Below are 20,422 nucleotides of genomic sequence, written 5' to 3' on the forward strand. Positions count from 1 at the left end.
TTAAGCTGTGGCTTTTCTTTATGTATCTTAATCAGTTTTCCAACAGTCCTCAATTGTGCGGTGTAAAACAAATTTTATGAGATATAAGTCAGTGATGATAAATATGATTCTAATGTGCCACTCTAGAGCAAACAGGTTTGGGCAACCCTAATGGAACGGCAGCGAGTAATGGGCAAAGCAGAGAATACCTTTCATAGCAATGATCCTCCAGCAGTGTTTGATATTTGTCTTGGTGTGTGAACGGCTTATACAGTGTGTAACTGTTGGAGAAGATTCTTGCCAAAGGTCACACATCTATTTCCAGCCTTTCCTTGGCAAATGCACATTCAATAAGGCTGATGGTTTCAGTCGCACTGGAGTTGCCTTGGTCACAATAATAGTGCTGTTGAATTCTCGCCAAACTGAACAATCTGAGAGAGGGGGGCCTTTCTCATCACCAGCTGAGCTGATGAAGGGTTCCGGCTTGAAACATTGACTCCATACGTGCTGCCTGACTTGCTGAGTTCCTGTAGCAATTTGTGTGTTTTAGCTAAGTGATGCTTGTTTGACAGTTCTAAGGCATTCTGTCAAATAGCTTTGATAATCTGCTCAAAGAAGATCTAACAGAATCTACCATTGCCTTTTCCAGTAAGGGCAAGAGGATATTTGGTACAGATCTTGCCTAATCGTAGATAAAAGAATGTGCCTATGCAACCTTTCCTTCCAGGGGCAACCTTCTAGCCAAATAATTAAATCTATCCTTTCTCACAGTGGGGATATGGAGAACCTCAACCTGTTGTTCGACTTGGTGTTTGGGTACACAATAAAGTAGTCATCTGAATCGGGGTCACGCTGGTTGTTTTCCCTGCCCTTGAGATCTTGTCAGTATTCAGACCAAAAATAGATCCAAGCAGAAAATGACCATATTATTCACTTAGAGGGAGGCTGCTGGGATTGCTGCTTCTTAACAAATTAAGAAATTAAGAAACAAATTTGCTTAACAAATTCTTTGCACGCTTCGAAGCATCAAACACTACAGCAAGGGGGAGAGCCAGTCCCTTCTTACCATCTGACCAGCGGGCTCCAATCATTGATTCAGAGCAAACATGGAGGACCCTTGCCAGGGTTAACCCACAAAAAGCGGGAGGTCCCGACAACATCCCCAGACGTGTGCTCAAGCAATATGCTGATGTATTAGCAGATGACCTGACAGACATTCTCAACATCTCCCTTAGTCAAGCCATTGTCCCCAGATGCTTCAAAACCTCCACAATCATCCCTGTAGCAAAGAAATCAGTTGTAGCCCGTCTGAATGATTACCGTCCCATTGCCTTGACCCCCATAGTGATGAAATGTTTTGAACGGCTTGTCAAGCCTCATATCACAGCTAGCCTCCCCTCATCGCTGGATCATCTACAGTTTGCTTATCGTCCAATCGCTCTGCGGAGGACGCAATATCCGCCACACTGCACGCAATTCTCTCTCACTTGGACAACAAAGACACTTATGCCAGAGTCCTGTACATTGATTTCAGTTCAGCGTTCAATACCATCATCCCGCAGAGACTAGTGGAGAAACTATCACTGCTTGGCCTTAACACTGCCATGTGTCGTTGGATTCTGGATTTCTTGACAGAGAGACCACAGTCAGTCCGTGTTGGCAGGAACATCTCTGACTCCATCACACTGAGCACTGGATCCCCACAAGGTTGTGTGCTTAGCCCATTACTGTTTACGCTGCTAACACATGACTGTGCAGCCAGATTTAAGGAGAACCTGGTCATTAAATTTGCTGATGATACCACAGTGGTGGAGCTCATCAGCAAAAATGATGAAACAATGTACAGGGAGGAGGTCAAACACCTAGAGAGCTGGTGCAGTGACAACAACTTGATGCTTAATGTCACCAAAACCAAGGAGCCTGAGCAAACACCCCTCAGCATCAGCGGCTCCACAGTGGAGAGAGTGGAAAACATCAAGTTCCTTGGGGTGCAGATCTCGGACAATCTCACCTGGTCCAGGAACACCACTGGGATTGTGAAACAAGCCCTGCAGAGATTGCACTTTCTCAGGAAGCTTAAACAAGCATCACTCCCCACTAACATCTTAACTACATTCTACAGAGGCATGGTTGAGAGTGTGCTGACCTTTTGCATCACAACCTGGTACTCCAGCTGCAGTGCTGCTAACAAAAAAGCCTTGCAGAGGGTGGTTAGGGGAGCAGAGAAGGTTATTGGGGTCTCCCTACCTTCCGTCCAAGACCTCTTTCAGAGTCGATGCCTCCAGAAGACATGGTAGATCATTAAAGACCCCTCATACCCTCTCCATGAACTGTTTGCTCTTCTGCCATCAGGTAAATGTTACAGGAGCATCAAAACTAAAACCACAAGGCTACTAAACAGCTTCCTCCTACAGGCAGTCAGACTGCTAAATAGCTGCTCTACCTGCCTCTGCTTTGGACACTTTTAACTTGCACTGGACACTTATAAATTGTTTTTAACTGTGTTACGAACCCCGTAACTGGGTCACTTACCAGCAAAAATGGAGAGGTCCGTTGAAGTCTGATGATACTATTTTTAACAGTATTTATTAGTAAAAATACACAAAAATAATATCAATGCAAACATACAGATAATATACGTAGTCAATACTAAATCTAAAAGTGCGGGTATAATAATAATCAATAAGAAATAAGCTCTATCATTGTCTAGGGGATAATGTATTGTCCGATGGAAATATAAAAGTCACTCAGTTCATTCAGGCTGCAGCCTTTTGGGGACTGCTGGGTTTGCAATGGTTGGAGAGAGAGAGAGATTTTGAGAAACTTGCCGGCTTTTCCTTTTATGATTTCAATCCGTCGGGAGTCCCGTTGGTGTGGCCGTTCACTTGTGGCCTCTCCTTTAGCTAAAGCCGTTCTTCCGTGGTGAGGCCGCCAATCCCAGGCAAGGGAAGGATGCACACGAGCCCCCCCACCAGCTGTCGCTATTAAACGCTGTCACGGGATTTCTAGCGTTTCTCCTGGTGCGTCTGAAGGGGTTGTTCCCCAGACCCTCTTTTATCCTTACTCACGGGGTCTCAGATGTCAATCAGGTTGGGATGATGCAATCTCTCAACCAGCCCACTCTAGTCGTCCCCGAGGGCTTCAATGAATAGTACAGTACTCAATACACAATTCCGTCTCCAAGAGACAATGGCAGTTATTAGTGGCTTTGTTTCACTGAGGCCAGGACACATTCCAAACCCTGTGGATTCTCTCTCATTTCCTGGGTCCCAGATCCGAATTAATAGCGATCTTGCGATTCTCGAAAAGGAGGGGGCGACTTTGTACCCTTCGGCCCCTCAGAGTTGTGGCACATTCGTAACAACTGACATGTGGCTGTTGTGTTTTACTATTTATTGTTATGTTTATTATTTAGTGTTGCATTTGTTATGTTATGATTGCACTGCTCCTGGGAAAGGCTGTCTCATTCTGCCCTGCAGACCTGATATACGGTTAGAATGACAATAAAGTTTGAATCTTGAAATCTTGAATCTTCTTTTATGCCCTCATCCTCCCTGGTGGCCATAGAGAAAAGCTCAAAAACAAGAAAGACAGATAAAGAGAACAGCCTTGCTTTGAAGAATGTGTTCAATTTATTTGAGTGTGTTAATCCATAAGCTTTTCTAGGTTGAAGCTCCTTAATCAAAGTGCTCATCTTACCTAGAATAATGGAGTATATCTTAAACGATGAGAAATTGAAAGTGAATTTTTTTTTTCTGAAGGGACAGAGTATTTTTGCATAGTAAAGGAATTGAGGGTTATGGGGAAAAGGGAGAAGGGAGGTAGATGGAGATGAGTCCATGGCCAGATCAGTCATGATCTTATTGAATGGCGGAACAAGCTCAACGGGTTAGATGGCCTACTCCTGCTCTTATGTTTTGTTCAAAAGTCATTGAAAGTTAATATGTAGAGAACACATTCAAACTGCTGGAGCTCGGCAGGTCTGATAGCATCTAAGGAAAGAAACAAAAACCGTTGATATTTCAGGCTGAGACTTATCATCAGAACCCTTCAAGGATCTCGGCCCAAAATGTTGACTTTTTTTCCTTTCCATAGATGCTAACTGACCTTCTGAGTTCCTCCAGCATTTTATATGTGTCGCTCTGGATTTCCAGCAATGGCAAAATCTCTTGTATTTAAGTTAATAAGCAGATTCGACAAGCAATTGGGAATATCCAATAGTATGTTGGTCTTTTATTACAAGAGAATTTGAATACAAATAGTTGTCTTATTGCTTTCGTAGTGAGCCTAGGGCAATGGCATCTGAAATACTCTGTACAAGTCCTTACTTACAATTGAGCGAATGATGTGAAGGTTAACCAAAAGAATTTCTGGGATGATGGGTAGGATGTATGAGAAGAGATTAAGCGAACCAAGTCCATTCTCCTTTATTGTTTGGAAGAATATGAGGTGATCTTATTAAAATGCAGAATTTTTATGGGGCTTGATAGAATAACGTGTAATTGAGTTTGGTGCAGACATTGTGGATCAAAAGGCCTGTTCCTGTGCATTGTTCTATGATGTTTTCCCCTATCTGAGGTGTCCAGAGTTGAGTCACAGTCTCAAAATAACAACCATTCAATACAGACATGAGAAGGATTTTTTTTAAAAGCAGAAATCCCTTTGTGGGTCTGCTAGAATTTTGGGCCTTGCCCTGCTTCATGGAGCAGAATGTGGATCTTGTAGCATCTTTTCCTGGATCACTTCTAAGCAAGAATCAAGATTTCAATTATTCAGCAACAAAAATCTAAAACCAGATGGTGGTCTGAGAAGATCTGTCTACAGACGTTTAGAATACAGAACAGGAAATTTATCTTGTAATGGATAGCTCCAAGTCAGATCAGGTGAACTGCCATGTAACCATCTGCAGGGTTACTGAAGATGTTGCATAGTCTGGCCAAATTTCTACCAGGAGTCTGATGGTGTGCAGTTGATCATCCAGCTGTGTACATACTGATAAGCTGGGATGGGATATTTCTGTACATGGTGTTTGTTACGTGGAAATAGCTAAACGCCATCTTCTTTGACTTCAGGGATGAAGATGCCTCCCTTCAGCTAAATCCTCAGAGGAAATGTACTTCCTGAGCAGATGAATTGTCTGTGGGCGCACCACTGCAATGAACCTTTTTCAACTGATGTCAATGTTGTGATAGGATCATAATACATGGTGTCCTTTCTTTTGGGTGGAGACTTCCTTCTCCACCCTGATCATTTTTGTTCAAGGATTTGTTGAGCAATGTAATTGTACTTGATTATACCACATATCAATGCAGTTTATTTCATAACACTGAAACTATAGTTGTATGAAAAAAAAGAAACTAAAGAAATACATGATCTATTACAGATTTTTGCTTCCGTGCTATCTACAAACTATTAAAGACACCAAATCACAACCGAGCTAACTGTCGAACTAAGATATCTCCACTGACTGATCCAGATGATACAGAAGGCTTGGATTCATTTTCATCTTCCCTTGGGATGAGTCTTCATTCAGAAAGGTATCTGCAGAATTTGAAGAAACAATTCAAAATTTAGAATTAGAATAATTGTTACTCATGCATTTGTTAATTTAAATTCAATGTTCATCTGAAGACTGTTTTGATGTAACCAGAACTAATTGCTAAATGATCTAATTGTAATTTTATTGTAGTGTGCTTGGAACTTCAGAAAGGGATCCGGCCAATTCCACGTTGGATTTTCATGCAATGAGTGAACTACAAAACCTTCCATTATTTTTGCGTACTTCAAATAATGTACAAAACCTGTTACTGAAACCAAAGTCATGGACAGTGCAGCCTGAGCATTTAATTCTTACGATACCATCAGTGGGTGAGTATGTGCTATATTGGGATGTCTTGGTTAAACAAGGAAAGATGCATTAATTGAAGGCTTTATGTTAACACTCATCACTTATCAATTCGTTTATTCCATCAGCTAGAAACAATGGGCCACCTTATTACATACATTCCTCAAAATAATGTCCATAAAATACTATTTCCTTTTCCCAGTAAAAGTAAAGATAAAGTACTGCAGATGCTGTGAATTCAGAACGATCAGAGGAAATATGTGTCCAGACAGTAAACATTTTGACACAAAAGCCTTTCATTCTGATCCTGCTTCTGATTCATTGCAAAGTTTTTAAAGAGCATTCATAACAGGGAAATTGTGGAACAGATTAAAACAAATGAAAGCTGATGAAAAGCAATAAGGGATTGAATAATTAAAGGGGAATGATCATGAAACAGAGATTTATGATGGGAGGTGTGGGGGTCAGCTAGTTGGGCTTGGTCAAGCAATAACTGGCAACAGCAGAGTGATTCGCAGCATTGGCTGTATGAGAGGTGTGGAAAGGGAGGGTAGAATCGAAATGGGCGAGTCCATTGTTTGTCAGGTCGATAAATGTGACATCAAGCTTCTGAGTTTCAATAGGATGAGGCTGAAGAATGATTGGGACAAAGAGCTAAAAAGGCAAGTAATGGGAAGGCAAATATCACACATGGTAACTGAATTAATGTATTATTAAAAGTGATTGTAGTTAATTCCACATGTTTTCTCAGCTCTCATGAAGTTTCAAAGCATTAGTTGTCCTCCAATGATGGCCCAAAATATGTAACTGTTGGGCAAAGTTCATGATCTTTCATGCTTCAATAAGCAAAAGGAAATTAGTTACTGTAGCCCAGATCAGAGGACCTGATAAGGTGTGCGTGTTGATTAAAATACCATCCATTCTTGTTAATTTGATAGCTACATTGATAATAAGTGACTCTTTGGAGATTGCAGAATGTCTCCACTTGTTCTCCAGAGGAATGAATGTACCAAGTACATAGACTGTGGTTAAGAATTGTGACATTAACTGCAATAGAGTGATGGATTTAATAGAATGTTGAAATGTGAGCAACAGCTTAATTTGGAAAGTAATATAATTCTTGGTGTTTGCAGTGTATTAAGTACATGTATACACACTCTAGGTAATCAGAGTACTAATACATTCTAGCAATGTAAGTTTGAGAACTAGATTAAAAACATTTTAATAACCTTTTTTTGGTTACTATTTTATTATAGTTTTGCAGACAGTGCAGATTATAAACCATTCTACTCGATCTTTGTCTTTCGAACTTTCCTCGCCAGCACACTCACTAACAGTGATACCCCAGCATGGAGTTCCTGATCCAAAGTACGTAAAAGCTCATTTATTTAGCAATTAAATGCATCTTGAAAGGTTTATCTCTCTAGTTTAATGTATTAATGATTCTCCTTCCCTTCACCCCACCCCGTAGTATCTATATGTTCTTTTGCTAACTGCTTCCCATATCTCCAGCAGTTCAGTAGATTGTTTTTAATGAAAAGGTATACTTGTATAATATATTCCTAAAATAAGAATTACAGATGTTGAGAAATTAGTTCCAATCTTGCTATGGCACTGGGTAACAAAAAGGATATGTAACTCCTGAAACTGCTGAATTTTCATTTCACCAATATCCTCAAGGGATGGAAGTTTGCCCTTTTCCTTCTGTACCATTTATGTGATCACAGCCACTGGAAGGTGTTATGAGTTGTCCCTAGTATGAGTAAATGTTCATTACCTCACTCCTTTTTCTATCTCACAATTTGGGCCAGTGTTTATTCCTGTTCTTTCATCAATTGGTTTACTCACTTGACTTTGTTCTCAGCAACCTGTAGCCTTGATTGAGTATTGTAATTATGTTTCTGCATTCTTTAGCATCAACTTGTTTAAATTGTATGCAGAAGGCAATTACAAAATTATTTGTTTTAAATTGCCAAATACATAACCTGAAACTTAAAAATCCTGAAATTTGTTTTGAAAACTTCTCTACTTTCTGATGGCTACCATTCAGTCTTTGTCCAACACTTGAATTATTCCATGTCAAAAATCCTATCCATTCAGGTGAGAAATAGATTTTAAAACACAAAAATACAACTGCAGATGCTGTGGATCAAAGAATACATACACAATGCTGGAAGAACTCAGCAGGTCAGGCAGCATCTGTGAGAAAAGAGTAGCCAACGTTTCGGGCCGAGACCCTTCATCAGGAATGGGGGGGGGGGGGGGGGAAGAAAGGAGCACCTACGAGCACCTACGCTCCGTCCGTCACAATAGACAGGACCTCCCGGTTGCCACCCACTTCAACTCTGCCTCTCATTCCCATCTAGATATGTCCATACATGGCCTCCTCTACTGCCATGATGAGGCCAAACTCAGGTTGGAGGAGCAACACCTCATCTACCGTCTGGGAAGCCTCCAGTCTGGTGGTATGAACATTGAATTCTCCAATTTCCGGTAATTCCCTTCCCCTCCCACTTCCCCTATCCCAGCTCCCTCTCTGCCTCTCTCCCCTTTCAACTTTCTGCTTCTTTATCTCTACAGTTCTTTCATGCTTATCCCCTCCCCTTCCCCCCTTTATCTTTCCTTTGATTGGTTTTCCACCTGGCACCTCTAGGCCCTACCCCCTGCCCCAAGTGTATTACTGGGCTTCAGTCCTCTCTTCCCCCCTGTTCCTGATGAAGGGTCTTGGCCCGAAACGTTGGCTACTCTTTTCTCATGGATGCTGCCTGACCTGCCGAGTTCTTCCAGCGTTGTGTACGTATTCTGAGAAATAGATTTTGTCTTTAACCACCTGATTAAACATTTGGAGACCCAAAAGACTGCAGATACTGGAATCTTGAGAAGCTTAAGATTCCCATAGCTTAGCATGGTCAATGAACAGCACCTGTGAGAGAAAAGAAATTGTTGAAGTTTCAGCCCAAAACCCCGTATTCCTTTTGCAGGTTTTCATCCTGAAAGGTCAACTATTTTTCAGCAATGCTATCCAACCCATTGAGTTCATCTGGATGTTTGTTTTTACTTTTATTGAAGATGGGATCAAAAGGTCAGTAGTAAAAGTTTTGAAATTGCAGTTGTAGGTGATCTTGAACTTTATCCATGAAAAGAGAAGTTGGAAGGAGAATATAATTAAATATGTGATAATGTCAGATAACATTGGGAGCAGCGAAGCTATGTAAAGTGGAAAAGTTGATGGGATGGTTGTGAAAACTGTTCGTAATTTTTTGTGGAGCAGAGGTCAAGAGGTTAGAAAATGTTTTAATGAATTTTGAAATCCTACGTCATAAAGAAAAGTTTCTCAATTCAGTGGCAAATGAAATCACCTAGGAAACAAGAATGCTGAATACTGCAGATTGTGATTTATCCATTTTTTTCATATGGAAAAGATAATGAAGCAGTAGATTTGAGAGAGATTTCTGTAAGTATTCTTCCTCATGAAATGGTGGAAAATGAGGGTGTAATGTATAGAATTATGAAATGTAGGATAAAAATAGAGTAACACAGATTTTAAATTTAATTTAGAAGTAAAGAGTCTGCACAGTACATCGTGTGTTTTTGTGCTGTTCTGAGTCTAGGTTGGTTATTGCTGCCTGCATTATTGCCAATTTGTTTCAAGAATGACATTATGTAAATCAAATATGGCTTTTCAGATTGTAGAAGGATTTTGAAGACATCAACATCTTTTTTGCAGTATTAAATGCTACTTAATTTTTAACTTCATTTTCATTTTCTTTTCAGTTAATAAAGATTGAAATTCAAGGTGCCATGATTGACAATTGTGCAACTGTACAAAGCCCAAAAGCAGCAGTGTGCATGGAAGCTTGGATACCTTACCGTAATCCAGCAAAGATCAAAATAAAGTCTACACCTACAAAATTGAAGATAAAGAACCAAACTATAAATTTTCCCTCAGTATCACCAGGATCTAGTTCAGGTAAAGTAGGGAGAATAATGGTTAGGGAGTAGGAAGGATATATATTCTTTGGATTTCCATAATGTTTGTAGATAATTAGACTGCAAATTATCTCTTTACGCACCATCCCATCACGAATTTAAATCTGATTTTTAGAAAGTTTTTTAAAAATCAAGATATCCACACAGTTGAATTCATAAAGGTCTGATACTTCCATTGCCATATGGTCTGATGAGATTATGTTTCACAGAGGACTGCATCAGTTTGAGATCTACAAATTGTTGAGACTTTGGAGATAGAAGATATTGGAGATAGGATGTCAATTTCTGAAGGTGGATTAATAAAAGTGTTAATTTTTTGAGATAAGCATTTATAGCGTACACTTCAAGAAGGAAATTTGTTTAACCTTGATTGTGAGAACAGAGACATCTCATGGGTAAAGTGAACATCAATGAGGCATGAGGGGGCTCCAGAAGAGAAACCCAAGAAAAATGCAAACTCTAAATATGAGACTAAAATATTGGCCTAAATTTAAATACTTGAGCCAAGACCAGTTTACTAATGATATTTTTGTTGATCCTAACACAGAATCATTACCAGAAATTGAAAATGATGGCAAAGAAACTGTACTATGGTTTTTATCATTTGAATCTCCATATGTAAAGGTGAACTATATTGGTAATTGTTTTTCAGATAATTAATGTTTGTGACCTTTGTTGAAATGCAAGGCTTCACAATTTGAAATGTGTAGAAAGTTGAAAATGGGAATGCAGTTAATGGTTGAAACAAGTTTATTCTTTGCTGAGAAATTTTTCTAAATATCATCTTTCTGTCTGTTAGTGGAACTAAAGAAAATAACTTACTGGGAAGGATAGTAGCATGTTGGCAAGATGGTTCTTGCACATGCCTGCACCCTCTGCTTGCAGCACATCTTCCTGAAGAGTTGGTATTAAGTTGTTGTTCTAAAACAAACTGACCCAAGTTCAGCAATTCACTACATAAATCTTAATTAATAAAAAACTTGCACTTTATTATCTCTCATTATATATCATTATATACTATATGGACAGTGGGCCAATAATTTAAGTCTGTTTGTTCCCTTTGTACCAATACTCACTCAGACCATCACTTCAACTTATAACACTGAAATAGAGGATCTCCTACTGGCCAAAGGATTGATCCTTCTCCCTGACTCTAGCATGGGCAGGTGCGTTCCTCCTTATGATTGTTAGTCTCTGGAGTCCTTGCTGCTTTGCATCCAAAGCTCCCTCAAATTCCAATTTTTAAATTCAGAAATGATCTATAGATCAGCAGATTATCACTAGGGGCCTCACTGTGTCTACTTTTAATAGCTTTAATGCAGTTGTCCCTGAGCTAAAGCAGTTCAAAGGACAGTTCAAAAAATGGAGATTGCAGAACAGTCACATGAAATAGTGACCTCTCTTTCTTCCACTGCATGGCAAGGTCAAAGTTATTTAATTTGTCTAATTCCTTCATTCCCAAGTTTGTTTTCCACATGTGCTGACCCATCAAGCCTTTTTTTTTTTGCTATTTAACATCATGATAGTATCCTTCAAGTCTAATACCTGCTGGACTGCCACCTTTTTTTAAAAATGATCTATCTCCCTGATGTTGTTTAGACATGGTTCCTCTCTGTTTTATACTTATGTCTCCTTTGGTGAACATAGTTGAAGAAAATTTATTATCAAAGTACATATATGTCACCATATACAACCCTGAGATTCATTTTTGCAGACATACTCAATAAATCCAATAACCATAATAAAATCAATGAAAAAACGCACCAACAGTATGGACAGCCAGTGTGCAAACTTTGCAAATACAAGAAGAAAAAAGAACTACTAGTAGTAGTAATAATAAATGAGCAATAAATATTGAGAACATGAGATGAAGAGTCCTTGAAAATGAGTCTGTAGGTTGTGAGAACATTTCAATGATAGGGCAAGTGAAGTTGAGTGAAGTTATTTCCTCTGGTTCAGGAGCCTGATGTTTGAGGGGTAATAACTGTTCCTGAACTTGGTGGTGTGAGTCCTGAGGTTCCAGACCTTTCAAGTGGCAGCAGTAAGAAGAGAGCATGACTGGGAGGTGGGGGGTCCCTGAAGATGGATGATGCTTTCCTGCAACAGCACTCTATGGAGATGCGCTCAATGGTGGGAGGGCTTTATCTGTGATGGACTGGGCCATATCTCCTATTTTTGTAGGATTTTCTGTTCAAAGGCATTGTCATTTCCATACCTGGCTGTGATGCAGCAGGTCAATATACTCTCCACCATACATCTGTAGAAGTTTGTCAGAGTTTTAGATGTCATGCCCATTCTTTGCCAACTCCTAAGGAAGTAGAGGTGCTGTTGTACTTCCTTTGTAAATAAAAGACACTTAATTTGGGAGGACTGCTATGGAATGAATGATTTGAGATAAAATCTTTTTTGTGCATCAGTTTTCTTTAACAACCGCTCACTTATTTCATCTACCTAACAGTGGTTGGATTGGAAAGAAGACATCTTCAGACCATTCTATCCAGTCTTCAAATGCTCTAGGTTGTTTGGAATACTGCAAGGACATAGTAAAGAGGAGGTAAGGTGTCATTTCAATACCAATGTGTATTAGCTGGAAAAATGGGTTGAAATGGCAGATAAAACTTAATACAGACAATTGTGAGGTGTTGCACTTTGGGAGGACAAATAAGGGTAGGATTTACACAATGAATGGTAGAACACTGAAGAATTCAGATCCATAATTCCTTGATAGGGGTGTCACAGGTAGATAGGATTTGACACATTGGCCATCATAAATCAAAGTATTGAGTATAAGAGTTGGAATGTTATATTGAAGTGTAAGACATTGGTGAAACCAAATTTGGAGCATTGGGTGCAGTGCTGGTCTCCTACCTATAGGAAAGATATTAATAAGTTGATAAGAGTACAAATAACATCTACAAGGATATTGCCTGGAGGTCCCAAGTTATAGGGGAAGGTTGAATGGACTTTATTCCCTGGAGTGTAGGAGAGTGTGCGGAGATTTGATAGAGGACACCAAAATTGAGTATAGACAGAATAAACACAAGCAGGCCTTTTCCACTGAGGTTGGGTGAGACTACAACTAGAGGTCTTAGGTTAAGCATGAAAGGTGAAATATTTAAGAGGAACCTGAGAGGAGCTTCTTCATTTAGGGCAATGCAAGTATGGAACGAGCTGCCAATGGAAGTGGTGTTTGTTGGTTTGATTGCAGCATTTAAGAGAAGTTTGGATGCAGGAGTTATGGTGGTCTCTGGTCCAAGTGTGGGTCGATGGGACCATGACGAATAAGAGTGAAGTGTTTAGATGGGCTGAAGGGCCTGCTCTGACTCTTATGATCAGATTTATTATCACTGACATTTTTTTTATTTTGTGGCAGTAGTACAGTACAAGACACGAAAATTATTCTAAGATACAAATATAAATAAATTGTGCAAAAGAGGAATAGTAAGATGGTGTTCATGGGCTTGTGATTATTCAGAAATCTAAAGGCAGAGAAAAGACCAATTTACCTTATGCTTGCTTTTGTGAAAGCAACTTGAAAAATCCTAATGAACATTAATGGGTGCTTTCAAAGAATATAACAGTGAGAAATTAACAAACTGTGTGCTGACTTTCATTGATTCAAAATGAGCAATCCAGTGTACCTTTCCAAGGCTATCTTCAGTAGATCTGTAGTGTTTTTCACATTCTTAGTTGGGGATGACTAAAATTGCCCTTTAGGTCCTAAGCACTAACAAGGCTGCCAATCCCTCAAACCACTGGCACCGATTACACCCTGATTGGTAAAACCCTGTGTTTTCATCTAAATCCAACTAAACGTAAGACTCCGATGCTTCTTGTCCCATTTCATCCGACTTTGGAGTTCTGATTTACCTGAGTATCCTCAGAAAAAAGCTCAAGATTTCTGCTAAGGGAGGGTTGTGTAGAATTATGCCATCATGTACACTTGTAGATCTCCTTTGGTGGAGAGAATTGTATGTATGATGGAACTGGTTGAGTCTACAATCTTCTGTATTCCTGTGCATGGGATTTCTATACTAAATCATTTGGCCCATCAATTCTGTTCTGCCATTCAATCAAGGCTGATTCTTTTTTCCCTTCCTCAGCTCCAGTCCCCAGCCTTCTCCCCTTAACCTTTGATACTGTGTCCAATCAAGAACCTTTTAAATTCTGTATGAAATACACCCAGCGACCTGGCCTCCACAGCTGCTGGTGGTAACAAATTCCACAAATTCACCACCCTCTGGCTAAAGAAATTTCTCTGCATCTCTGCTTTAAATGGGTGACATGGGAAACATCCTTTCCACATTTACTCTGTTTAGGCCTTTCAACATTTGAAAGGTTTCAATGAGATCACCCCTCATCCTTCTAAATTTCAGTGAGTACAGATCCAGAGCCATCAAACGTTCTTTGCATGATAACTCTTTCATTCCTAGAATCATCCTTGTGAACCTCTTCTGAGCCCTCTCCAATGCCAGCACTTCTTTTTTTCTTGGATGAGGAGCCCAAAACTGTTCGCAATACTCAAGGTGAAGCTCCACTAGTGTCTTATAAAGCTTCAGCATCTCATCCCTGCTCTGGATTTCTATACCTCTTGAAATAAATGCTAGTATTGCATTTGCCTTCTTCATCACCAACTCAACCTACAAATTAATGTTTAAGGTGCTCTGCACAAGGACTCCCAAGTCCCTTTGCATCTCAGATTTTAGGATTTTCTCCCCATTTAGAAAATGGTCTGCACATTTATTTCTTCTGTCAAAGTGCTTGACCATGCATTTTCCAACATTGTATTTCATTTGCCAGTTTCTTTCCCTTTCTCCTAAACTGTCTTAAGTCCTTCTGTAGAACCTGCTTCAGTTTCTAAGAATCTGGAGACATTATGAAACCTTCAACACAGGATAGATTCTCTGTGCTATTGACACCTTGTTATTGTCTTGAGAAAAGAAAAATAAAAGGGAGGTATTGATTTTATATTAGAAGTTGCAATGGAGAGAATGTTAGCAATACATGCATATCTTAAAGCTCAGAAAACAAATCAATTCAAGGTTTTATGGGCAATCAGCATTAAGCATAGAACCTTATGAATCTATAATGCTTTGGTTAGAGTTGTGTGCTATGGCAAAACCTCAGTGTTTCAGCCTATCATAGAATTTGTTGAAATTCTCAAATGTGAGATCTCAATAAATTTGCATATTCTGGATTGTTTTGTTTACTGTTAGCTGTCACTGTTAAGAAGCATATTGGTGAAACGCTAGTCAACCTATGGTTTAAAGGCAATATATGATAATCAATATTTTTTGGCTACTGGTTATGAGTATTATTCATGCAATAAACACCTAGACCCAATCATGTTGGCGCGTGGCCAAGTGGTTAAGGCTTTGGTCTAGTTATCTGAAGGTCGCTAGTTTGAGCCTTGGCTGAGGCTCTGTGTGTGTGCACTTAACCACATATTGCAATGCAACAACACCAGTGCCAAGCTATATGGGTCCTAATGCCCTTCCCTTGGACAACATTGGTGGTGTGGAGAGGGGAGACGCAGCTTGGGCAACTGCCTGCCTTCCATAAAAAAACCTTGCCCAGTCTTGCGCCCTGGAAACTTTCCAAGGTGCAAATCCATAGTCTATCGAAACTAACGGAGGCCAACATTTATACATAAAGTCCATTTATACAACTTAACACTTGCAGGAAAAAAATCTGGCCACCTAGAAAATTAACATTCGCTTTCTGATGTTTTGTTAAGCAATTATCACAGTGTTGCAAAATGTTTTCAGTAGTGTGTTATTATCGGTGTTGCAAGTAATATATATTCTGAATAGAGGTTAACTTAATTGTAATAACATCAATTTTTTGCTCATTCAATGATTGGCAGACACAAGTTCAAAGGCTCTTCACACAGCCTTAGATCACATAGATAATACAAACACCTGCGTCAGGATGCTGTTCATTGACTATAGCTCAGCATTTAACACCGTCATTCCCACAATCTTGATTGAGAAGTTACAGAACCTGGGCCTCTGTACCTCCATCTGCAATTGGATCCTCGACTTAACAGGAAGACCACAATCTGTGTATGGATTGGTGATAATATCTCCTCCTCGCTGATGATCAGCACTGGTGCACCTCAGGGAGGTGTGCTTAGCCCACTGCTCTACTCTCTCTATACCCATGACTGTGTGGCTAGGCATAGCTCAAATACCATTTATAAATTTTCTGACAATACAACCATTGTTGGTAGAATCTCAGATGGAGACGAGAAGGCGTACTGGAGCAAGATATACCAACTAGTGGAGTGGTGTCACAGCAACAACTTTGCACTCAATGTCAGTAAGACAAAAGAACTCATTGTGGACTTCAGGAAGGGTAAGACGAAGGAACACATACCAATCCTCATAGAGAGATCAGAAGTGGAGAGAGTGAGCAGTTTCAAGTTCCTGGGTGTCAAGATCTCTGAGGACCTAACCTGGTCCCAACATATTGATGCAGCTAAAAAGAAGGCAAGACAGACTCTATACTTCATTTGGAGTTAGAAGAGATTTGGTATGTTAACAAAAACACTCAAAAACATATATAGATATACTGTGGAGAGCATTCTGACAGGCTGCATCACTGTCTGGTATGGGGGAGGGGGCTACTGCAAAGGACCGAAAGAAGCTGCAGAGGGTCATACATTTAGTCAACTCCATCTTGGGTATTAGCCTACAAAGTAGCCAGGACATCTTCAAGGAGTGGTGACTCAGAAAGGCAGCGTCCATTATTAAGGACCTCCAGCATGTCCTTTTCTCACTGTTACCATCAGGTAGGAGGTATAGAAGCCTGAAGGCACACACTTGGCAATTCAGGAACAGCTTCTTCCCCTCTGCCATCCGATTCCTAAATGGACATTGATTCTGTGAACACTACCCACTTTTTAAAATATATATAATTTCTGTTTTTGCACTGTTTTTAATCTATGCATTATATGTATATTGTTATTTATTTCTTCTTCATCTTCTTCGTCTTCTTCTTCGTCTTCTTCTTCTTCTTCTAACTGCTGCTGCTAAGTTAACAAATTTCACGACACATGCCGGTAATAAACCTGATTCTGATTCTGGTTGATTCGTTTTTATAATTTCTGATGGTAATTATGAAAAGTTTGAAAGGGTAAGGACTAATGATATTAAAGTATTTAACAGGGTAAATGCAAAGAAATTATTTCCTTTAATGGAGCAATTAAGAATGAGCGGCTTTAATTGTGAAACTAGAGGCAAGCAGTAAACTGCAGGGTATGGTATCATAATACATTAATTTACTAGACTGATTTATGGAGTGCTAGATTATTGACTGAAGAAGATGACTTCAAATCTCACCATTGCATTTGATGAATTTGAACTCAGCTAATTAAATAAAACCGGATTTTTAAAAAAATAAAGAGTTAGTATAGTAACAGAATTTCCCAGACTGTTGCAAAAATCCACCTAGTAATACTAGTGACATCCTTAACCCATGAATACACTATATGCAATCTCAATTTCTTGATGTCAGTGCTCAGTCAATACAAATGTTTATAACTGAGATTGATAGTTTTTTGGATGGGAATATTCTCATTGATTATGGAACCAATGCAGATCTCTAACTGAATGATATAGCAGACTCACAGAGCTAAGTCAAAAATACAAGAGATTCTGCAGATGCTGGAGATACTGAGCAGAACACACAAAATGCTGGAGGAAAGCAAATCAGGCAGCACCTCGGGAGGGGAATAAACTCGACATTTTGGGCTGAGACCCTTCAGCAGGACTAGAAAGGTAGAAGGCAGAAACCAGAATAAGAGGGTGGGGGAGGGGAAGGAACATAAACTGATCTCAGCACAAAACATCAACTGTTTATTCCTTTCATAGATACTTCCTCCTCATCTCTGCTGTAAAGAGACATCCTTCTGTTCTGAGGATGTTCAAAATTCAAAGTAAAATTTATTATCAGAATACATACATGTCACTACATACAACCCTGAGATTCTTTTTCTGTAGGCATACTTACCAGAATGTGCCCTCTGGTCCTTGACTTGCCCACTACGGAAACATCCTCTGCACATCCACTCTCTCTAGCCCTTTCAATATTTGGTAGGTTTCAATGCGATGTCCCCTTTTTTCTTCTAAACTCCAATGAGTAAAGGTCCAGAGCCATCACAAGTTGGAATCATATGCTAGAATCTGGAACAAATAAAAGAGATGTTTGAGGAACCCAATGAATCAAGTACGTTTATGGAGGGAAGTAGACAGTGGGTGTGGAAAACATCACTATCCTTCTCTCTCCATTGATGCTGGATGACCTGCTGGGTTTCTCGAGCAGTTCTTCTTTGACTCTACCATTCTGATAAGTGTATTTATGACATTGATAGCTTGGACAATTACTTTCTTGAAGCATCAGGGTGAGAGTTTGCAGCCATAACTAACAGCAAAGCTGTCTACAAAAGCATGTTTGTAAAACAGAGACTTGAGTCCAGTTGAATATACAATTTGTCAAAAAGGACCTCTGACAGTATCCATTCAGAACTTGCACCTCAGTAGTAATGTGGCTGAAAAATTTAATCCATCAAAACAATTTCCATTTATGTAAAGCCCTTAACAAAATAATCCCAAAGTGCATCACAAAATATGAATAATAAATTAAGAGGAGAGTCTGGTGATCTGCCATCTCATGACCTCAGAATATCTCAATGTACCTTAATGTCAATGCAAAGCTCTTTGAAGCGTAGTCGGTTATGTAATGTGGAAAATACAACAGAATGTTTGTATACAACAAGCCTTCACTAAGAGGAATGAGGTAATGATCAAGTAATATATTAATGATAATGGCTGAGAGATAAATATTGCCCAGAATTTCAAGAGAACTTCTCTGCTGTTATGCCAAGGGATCTTTTATCTCCACCTAAGAGAGTTTAGAGCTTTATCCAAAAGAAATACAGATTGATTATTGGGCATGGCAGTAGTTTGGGGGGCTGTTCTAAGTAAATCCAGCAAAGAATCTAATGAAAGGTCAAAATAAAGGAATTGATGTACAAAGCACTAAGTTGAAAGGAATTGAACATTTGCATTTGGATAAAGGATGGGAAAAGTGCAAGGTCATCAGCAAATAATGAAACAGTGTTCTTGTAGGTGCACCAAAAGTTACAAAAGCATCAGTTAACTTTATTGTCATGTACATAAGTAGAGTGACGTACAGTACAATGAAAAAATTGCTTGTAGCAGCATCACAGACATAGGCACAGGTAACACACACAGTATATAAATTATAAATGAGCTATCATAAAGTATATATTACAGTGGAAGAGAAGTCTTTGCAAGCTTAAGCTCTTACTACAAAATAAATACAGTAAACACCAAAATGAAAACCTCAGTGGAGGAGGTGATCTGTGGTGTTCTGCTGCTAGGTAGGATTAGGGTTGTGCAGGTTGGTTCAAGAACTTGATGGTTATAGGATAGTAGCTGTTTCTGAACCTGGTGGTGTGGGACTTCAGGCCTGTCTGATTGTATTAGTGAGATGAGGGCATGACCCAGACAGTGGGAATCCTTGATGATAGGCTCAGCCTTCTTGAGGTAACTACTTCTTCAGATGCTGTCAATGGTGATTGGTGTGCTGTACCCACAACTGTCCGGAGCCTCCTGCATTCCTGTGCATTGGAATTACTGTACCATGCCATAATGCAACCAGTCAATTAGAACATACAAATACTCTAGATCCTGTCTCCAGCCACTCATCCTGACCCTTGGTGTTCCCAGCCCCAATTCCAATCCTCCACCCAGTTCTAACTGTGCACCCTAACCACAACTTGGAGGCTGTGAACATAACCACATTGCTCAACCTCAGTGTTCCCAGCCTGGATTGTTTGCTACCTCACTATATGCTGGCTCAAGATTTCAAATGTAATTCATCTAATGGCAAAAGGGATTTGCTGAATACCACAGGAAAGGGCTGTAAAGGAACACACCATATTTAACAACACGTTTAGTAAAGCACAATCAATTTCACAAGTACAAGTAAATCAGCAAATAACAAGATTTGGTGGATGTTATGTTTTGTAACTCCAAAACATTAAACTAATTGAAAAGAAAAGGTGAGAGTCTGAAATAGGAGTCTAATTTTGTTTTTATTTTAAGCAAGGCATGCACACATATGATGCATGTCATTCACATACTTTGACATGTAATCATAATGAAGTATTTAAACAAACAAGAATGCTTAATGAAACAAATCTTACTGAAATATTAAATACACAACAGTGTAGTACTTTGCATTTCTGTATTTTTTTCTACCAAAGTGAATAACCTCACATTTCCCCACATTATACTCCATCTGCCATTTTCTTTTTCTGATAATTTAATCTGTCTTAATCTCTTTGCTTTTGTTATCATAATTTATGTCTTCTTCTGTTATTGGATTATCAGTGAACTTGGAAATGTTGCTCTTAGTAGAGATTGGAGGTGGTTACACTGTTGGCTTACTTGTAATTTTTGTTAGGAACTGTGGTGTCTGTGCTTTTTTTTTTGTTCAGATTGTGGTTTGTGTTGCAAAACTTATCAAGGAAATTATTATTCCCTAGTGCCCTGCCTGGGTTTGAGCCAAATTGTCTCA

The 20,422-nt window shown here is 39.3% G+C and overlaps 1 long non-coding RNA gene across 1 annotated transcript in view; it reads right to left on the minus strand.

The window, feature by feature from the left end:
• Window positions 1–2,566: 2,566 nt before the first annotated feature.
• Window positions 2,567–20,422, minus strand: part of LOC140728287 (uncharacterized) — a 29,632-nt gene continuing 11,776 nt past the window's right edge. The window contains exons 2-3 of the long non-coding RNA XR_012099044.1: window positions 17,828–18,000; window positions 2,567–5,520 (exon numbers count right to left, since the gene is read on the minus strand). This is a non-coding gene — a long non-coding RNA (uncharacterized lncRNA). The remainder of the gene's footprint in view (window positions 5,521–17,827; window positions 18,001–20,422) is intronic.

This window comes from Hemitrygon akajei, chromosome 1 (assembly GCF_048418815.1).
Source record: "Hemitrygon akajei chromosome 1, sHemAka1.3, whole genome shotgun sequence".
NCBI classification, from domain to species: Eukaryota; Metazoa; Chordata; class Chondrichthyes; order Myliobatiformes; family Dasyatidae; genus Hemitrygon; species Hemitrygon akajei.